A 7,781-nucleotide genomic window follows, 5' to 3' on the forward strand; every position below is an offset into this window, starting at 1 on the left:
TGGATGAATTCTTTGTTTTTTTAAATGTAAATATTTGTTTTTCAATTACAGTTGACATACAATATTATATTAGTTTCAGGTGTACACCCCAGTGATTAGACATTATATAACTTACTAAGGGAGCTTCCCAATAAATTTTGTGCCCATCTGACACCATACATACATCGTTATTAGATATTATTGACTATATTCCCTATGCTTTTCTTTCTCCTTTTATTGGCTCTCATTGCACCATACATCTCTCTTTGAAGCAATTATCACAGGTGTAATTTTTGTTCTTTTTAAATTACTTAGTGACTTCCTTCCTCACTTGATAATACACAAGAGAGCTGTTTTGGTTCATAGTTATATTCCTACGGGCTAGCTTAAAGCCTTGCACACAATAGACATTTAATACATATGTGTAACATGAATGAAAGAGTATGTAGACAATGACCAATTGTTCCTTCAATCACCAGCTTCTGTTTTAATTGTCAGAAAACTTATTTCAGGAATGAAAACTCTGTTCATCTCATTTAATTCTATACTAAATATTACCTTCTAAATATTTCAAGGTCTTGATGGTGAGTTTTCAAGGTGCTCTGTAAAAGGATTTGTATCTCTGCCATTCCAGAAGAATGGAGGGAGCGGGGGAGCATAGCTATGATGTGCTGTCTCTGAAATTCTCTGTGATTGGCTGCATTTACCTGGTGTTGAATGAATATCTTTCTAGGAAAATACCACCTGTAGAAGTCATGAAAAATGTTTTTTATGTAGCCAAATCATTTTACAAATAATGTAGAAAACATTTTTACTTGCTTCAACTTCACTTACACATTGGCCCACCTTTTGTATTTTGTAGTTTAAAATAATTACGATTCTAGGAGGAGAGGCAATATGACTACAGTCTAGGGAAGTTCTGTCCACTTCCTCCCACACCAGACTGGACTTGTGGCTAAACTGCAGAGCATTCAACTTGAAAACCCAGATGGAAAATAGCTGATCTGAAATACTGTGAGCAGGGAGCCTGGAGAGGGGACAGGAGAACACACAGTGTGGGTGAACCAACTTGCACAGCTGCACAGCATGGCTGGGAGGCCCCAGGAAAGGTTCAGCAGCACAGCCCTTGCCTCCCGGGAGCATGGGGTCTCAGCCCTACACAGGGATCCCCAAACCAGAACAACAGAGAAGGGAAGAGGAGTCCACATAGCAGCTGGCAGTGGGAATCAGTGGCAATTCAGTCCAGCTGGGAGACTCAGATCCACACTATCCCAGCAAGACCATTGCTTGGCTACAGCACCCGGCTGGGAAGTTCACCCTGATGGGTGTCTGCAGGAGGGGCCAAGCCACAGACCTCCAGACCAGTGGAGGGGTCTGAACGGTTCACCTAGCAGTGAATCTGAGGGTCCTATTATTCTCTGAAAGAACTTTCGGTGGAGAGCAGGATGGGGACCACACAGAGTGCCCTGGGAAAGAAGAGCAATCCTCCCCACCTCCAGCGAAGAGGAGGCGCCCCTTCCCCCACCTGTGGAAAGGCTCTGGGCTGGAAATCTGTGCCCTGCCTTTGGGCGTGGGGAACTCAGAAATCTGGACCTGGTGGGAGCCTGGGCAGAAGCCCTGCCCAGCAAGAGCCGGCCATGCTGGAAGATTAGAGAGCCAAGCGGGGCTGGGAGGTTTTTGTTGTTGTTGTTGTTTTTTTATATCCCCTCTTGCTTGGGGTGGCGACTAGTGGGTGCCAGTCACCCAGGCAGAACTGAGGCATTAGAAGGAAAGGAAGAGCCCACCAGCCCCTCCTGCAAGCCACAGGCACCAACCCCAATGAGTCCTGACAGGGACCTGGATACCCCCACTAATCCCAATTCCATGGGGGAAGGGAGAGCAGCTCCAAACAAGGACATTCAAGATCTGAGTCCTGAGACAGAACCAGCCTCTGGGCTAAGGAGGCCCTGCCCAGCCCACCAGACTACTTGGGGATCCGCCCCAGGGCCAGGCAGGCACATTGGCCTGCACCAGAGAACTCAGGAGGACTGGACCAACACACCAAAGAGCCTGATCCAACATCGGGAAAAATCTTAGGGCCACGTCTTATTTGCTGAATGAAATGAAGTAATTTCTTAACCTCTTCAGTAAATTGGAATAATAATGCCTATCTCATAAGTCTGTAACAAGTATTAAATAAAAGAATATATGTAATATGTTTAACACAATGCCTGCTACATAATGGGCACACAATAAATGATAGAACTAAAAATGATGAACATGAGGATCATAAAAACATGTATAAAATGCGATGGGAAACCAAATCATGATATGCATAATTCTGCTTAAGGTGTGCAATGCTATCCCCAGTAGGGGGTGTGCAGGAGGCAGCTGATCAATGTTTCTCTCTCATAGATGTTTCTAACTCTCTATCCCTCTCCCTTCCTCTCTGTAAAAAATCAATAAAATATATTTTAAAAAAATAAAGAAGGTGTGCAATGCAAAGGAGACCTTTGATCCCTGGACAGTGTGGCTCATTTGTTTGGGCATTGTGCCATGCACCAAGAGGTAAAGGTCACCAGTTCAATTCCTGTTCCAGCACATGCCTGAGTTGCAGGCTCCATCCCTAAGTAGGGGGTGGGCAGGAGGCATCTGATATATGTTCTGCTCTCGCATCAATGTTTTTCTCTCTCTCTTCCTTCCCCTCTCTCTAAAAAACCAATAAAAACATATTTTTAAAAAGACAAAAAAAAGAGAACTTTGAGCCAAACCTTGAAGGGTAGAAAGAAGCCAGCAGAGAGATAGGGAAGATGACATTTCAGAGAAAAGAAACATCATTAAACTAAAAATATAAGGTAGCTTTAAGGTTTAAGAGTTTATAGAAGAAATAAATGAGAAGCTAGCTTTAATCAGTGGCTCTACTCTGGATAACAAAGAAGAATTCCAACTAAATCTTGGAGATATTCCCTAGTGTGGTTTTCTAAGTGATGACATAAATTGTGTTAATGTAAAGTATATGTTATTAACAGATTTTACTTCAAGAGATGGGACTATTATTAAAGGCTCACCCTCTTCTTTTTGGAGCCCACTCCAAGTGTTTTTACAATCATGCTTATCAGCTACTTCAGTTGTTGAAATCTCCTCTTGCCATTTTTTTTTTTAGTCAAAGTGTGTATTTTGAAAATCAAACTAGAAATTCAAAGTCCAGAGGCATAGGAACATGGAACAGACTGACATATCTCAGAGGGAAGGGGTTGGGGAACAGGAAGAGATTAACCAAAGAACTTATATGCATAGCCCATGGACACAAACTGTAGTGTGGTGGGGTAAGGGCTAGGTGTGTGGGCGGACAAAGGACAGGAAAATGGGGGACAGTTGTAATACTGTTAACAATAAAAAATATATATTTAAAAAAAATACTTAGTGAATGAGTAATCTAACTTGCCTGAGACCAAAAGAAGTGTGGGCGTCCTAAAATGAATCCCTTTGAAATGAATGAACCAATTTGTCTGGAACCTGACTTCATTAAGACATTCTAAGTGTAGCTGTGGAATATAAAGGCACTGGGTCAATCTGACACTCCGTGTCCACTTCATATCATCCTTCAGGAATGGACATCTTTCCCCAAATGTTGGAAGTTCAGCCAGTGTCCTCATGCCTGGCACAAGCATGCTGTATCCCATTTTCTTTTTTAAATTTCTTCATAGCTCTAATCTCTATCTGAAAGCATCATGTTTATTTGTTTATTTCTGGATTGTAACTCCAGGAAGGAAGAAGGGACTTTTCTCTGCTGTTTCCCACTGTGTCCCCAGCACTAAATCAGAGCCTCACACAGGATATGTGCTCAAATTTGTTGAATTGATTTTCAAAGCCAAAGTCCAATAAGACCAAATACCTAACTTCTTTTTTTTTGTTTGCATTTCTCCTAAGAGTAAAACAATGCTGATGGTTATAGTTTACTGGGGGCCTAGTGCACGAATTCATGCACCTTGAAAGGAACTGTGGGCTGTGAGGCTGCGGTGGGCACAGGGGCGGGTCTCAGCCCAACCTCCATGCCCCCGCTTGGCCCCTCCCACCACAGCCCCCCGGTCCTGTGTGCCTGCAGCCCTGCTCCCACCACCATCGCTCATACGTGCTGATGGCACTGGCCCCGCTAACACCCGCTGATGGCACGGAGTGATTGGGGCCGGCACAGTCAGTGGGTGCGAGCGGCGGCTGCTGCCCCAATTGCCCCTCCTGAGCTGGGGGAGGTGGAGAAGCCCTGAGGGGCGATTGGGGCCAGCAGCCGCCACTTACACCTGCTGACAGCACTGAGCAATCGGGGCCGGCACCAGCAGTGGGTGCAAGCGCCCAGTGGGACCGCAGTGCATGGGAGCAAAGAATTTTCAGTAATCACCAGAGGCTTGCCCTGATGACAGCAACTGGTGCCCCACCTTGGTCTGGCACCCCCGCTCACCTGCTCCACCATCCCACCACAGCCGATACCCACCATGTTCCCCGCTCTGCCATCTGCTGCTGACGCCTGCCATGTTCCACACATACCCCCTGGTGGTCAGTGCACGTCATAACGACCAGTTATTCGGTTGTTCCACCATTCAGTCTATTTGCATATTAGGGTTTTATATATATAGATGAGTGCCTGCTGTGTGGCTGGTACTGAGCTAGCATGCTAATATAGACACATCAACATCCGCGTAATCCCTGCAGCTACCCTGTGTGATCTATATTTGCATTGCCTTTGCAAATGAAACTATTGGGGCTCAGAGAGGTTAATTAACCCTCTCAAGGTCGTAGAGCTGGGAAACGGACTTCAGGCTTGAACCTAGAACCATTTTACCACGGCTTCTCAGTGTATCACACTGCTACTCCTTACCATCAAGTACGATAGATCTTAAAATCATCAGGGCTTAACCCCTTTTGTATTGATTCTGGATTGGGGCTAAAGAAAGGAATTTTCAGTTTTAGTGGCTTGCTGCTCCTTTTCTCAGAAGTGGATTATAGGGATGTCTAGTTACAGGGGTCCCTGTAACTCTGGTTATAAAGACGATTACTCATCTTTCTGCTTCTTATCCTTTCTGGCTACTTCAGTCTTGCACATATCTTCAGAAGAGCAAAATAAAACCAATCCCTTTTCTAAAATCCATCCATCTTTCCCAGTTACATTTCTAAGCAAACCTGCAGGGACACAAGCCTCACAGTAAAGTCCCACATCAGATGAGTCCAGAAGTTCTCCCTGCTCCTGAAGGGTTTTACAATCCACTTGAAGTGTTTGACCAGTGACATCAAGAGTGGCAAATTTTCCATCCAAATAAAGCAGGCTGCTTCTTTCTTTATTTGCTTTCAAGAAATGGGGGGGGGGGGGGCTCTTCATCTATACATTTTATATGTCTTACCCCATTAGATCATCATTGTGTTTGTCTTGCCTTTACAGGATGGAGTAAATTCTAAAGAATTTGGGGGACTTTAAAATCCACTGAGTTTCCCCTCACTGATATTTTACTCCCCTGCAATGCAAACTCCAAACTATTATTCTAGACCCAGTCAAATATAACTTCCACGCAGTATTTTCTGATTATTCAAAGCAGAATTAATATTTCCATAAAAGTTTGCACAAACTCTACAGTACCAATTACCACACAAAATAATTATCTTTGTACTGATTTATTTACCCATCACAGACTTTCATTAAATACCCTGTGATCAGGAATCACATCATATTAATCTTTATCTTCCTCACTGATCACATGGCATTTAGTAGATCCTCAATAAATTCTGAATGAATTCTATATATACACACAGGTTATTCATCCTCTTTTAAAACACTTTGACTGACAGCTCACTGTTTTAAGATTTTATTGTTGTGCAGATATAATTATTTTACTGTTGTGCAGTTAAATTATTATGAGGTCAAATGTCTTTCCTTTTTTAAGTCATTTTTTATTTAACACATTCTAATCAAATAGTAACTGCAGTAAATAAACACTTTGAAAAACAGGCAGGAATTCCCCCCATATCTGGAGGAACACAACTGCTGATGTCCATGGTTAAACAATTCAAGGACAACTTGGAAATTTCTAAAGCCATTTGCAAAAAAAAAAAAAAATCCATGTCAACAGGATTGCAACAGAGCTACTTCAAAGGCTAAAGGCTAAAATGTCTATATCTACATGGTTTTATTAACAGGGGTTGAATAGTACCTGTATAGCATGACATTCTTGTCTTTAGCCTTAAAGGAAAAGGCAGTCTTTTCTGTTTGCACCAGTTTGAAATATTGCTGAAGTAAGGCTCCCTTAAAATGGATCACTACAGTGCTCATTCACATGAGAAAGTTAAAACAGGAAGTCAAAAGACAAATATGAGGTTTCATGATCCCATTTTTTGGTTGACTCGGTTAATTGCATGAAATGAAGGATAAACACACACAAGCATATCTGATCCACAAAACCCCTGGGTACATCAGATGCAAACTATAACCTGTCAAACATAGACTCAGGTCACTAGGCATGTAAAATGGAAGTGGAGCTTGTCTCAGTTGCCTTCCCCTTCCTCAGTTCTCCCCTGTGGAGTCCTTTACTTCCACCAGAAAGAAAGGGACCTCAGAAAGGCAAGGCATTCTGATAAAAATGTTAGTTCAGCTTTAACTTAAAAGGATCAGCTGGTCCTAGTCTTGGAAGGGATGCATTGCTTGGGTGAACACATATGCAGGAACTTGACCTGGCTACCTCTTGACACAGAGAGAGATTAGAGAGATTCAGCTGCTCTTAGAATTCCAGGTAGTTATGCAGAGCTGTCACTCAAGTTTGGGTTCTCTTTTATGTAGCTGCATTCGGAGATACTCTATCTGAGGCATGTGTAGACAAAGGGAAACACTTATACCTGGAATGTATATTCTCCCAGGTAATCTCTCTCAGTCTTCTTGGTAAAGGCAGTGCCCAGACAGCATGGGCGCATTTGTTGATGGTGCTTCTGCAGAGACGATGCAGTGGTGGTGCTGATGTGTAGAGCAGTTTGGCCAGATGCAGGTGGACAGAGCCGGCCCCGGGGGCTTCTGCGCCGGCCCGCTTATCCCTGCACATCTGGACATAGAAGTTGATCAGGTGAACCACACTGTCAAATTGCTTCAGCTTGGACTTGACACAGACGATGCAGTCCAATCGGAATTTCCCATCTTGATATTCGATTCTCAGATTAGTCGGTCCCGCTGATGTTTTCACAGAGATTGTTAGTAGGTAGTCTGGATTCGAACTATCTCTAATCAAGAAAGCCCCTTCTGGTGTCTCTTCTAATTTTTCTTTGGCTTCATTCACAGTCAGACCTCCCCAGTACCAACATGTTTGAGCTCTCACAAGGCCCTTGTCAGACGCGCGGCTTCTGGGGACAGCTCCTTCTCGGACCCCGCGATCCCCCGCCTGCTCCGCGTCCCTTCCCCTCCATTCCCAAAGGGCTTCGGGCACCTGAGGGTTATGGGAGAAGGGTCGCCACAGCAAACACAATTGGCCTTCCGAGCTGGGGTTCTAGAGGCACCCACGTCCTTCCTGGAAGTCAGTGGGAACCCCAAAATGCGCCCCTGCAGAGAATCCAGAATCATGGAGGAGGGGGAGGGGATGGGGAACTGCTGGTGCTTTCTCCCCAGGTCCTGGTGCAGGGATGGCAAAGACCCCACAGGCCTGGTCACCCACAGCTTGCCGGTTCCGTACCCTGTGGTGCTGCAGAGCTCCTGGGTTCAGAGCGAGGATCCTGGAGCTTCGAGGTGGGAGAGTTGCCAGGTCGGCAGGGGTCGGGGGCGCGACCTGACAGCCACTCCCCCCTGTCTTTCCAGTGTT

General features: G+C 44.6%; 1 pseudogene; it reads right to left on the reverse strand.

Annotated features, from left to right (window-relative positions):
* Window positions 1-6,828: 6,828 nt before the first annotated feature.
* On the reverse strand, window positions 6,829-7,546 carry LOC139010104 (suppressor of cytokine signaling 2-like; annotated as a pseudogene).
* Window positions 7,547-7,781: the final 235 nt, after the last annotated feature.

This window comes from Myotis yumanensis, unplaced genomic scaffold (assembly GCF_028538775.1).
Source record: "Myotis yumanensis isolate MYYU_CA2020_CCGP unplaced genomic scaffold, mMyoYum1.0.hap1 SCAF_5, whole genome shotgun sequence".
In the NCBI taxonomy this organism is placed as follows: domain Eukaryota; kingdom Metazoa; phylum Chordata; class Mammalia; order Chiroptera; family Vespertilionidae; genus Myotis; species Myotis yumanensis.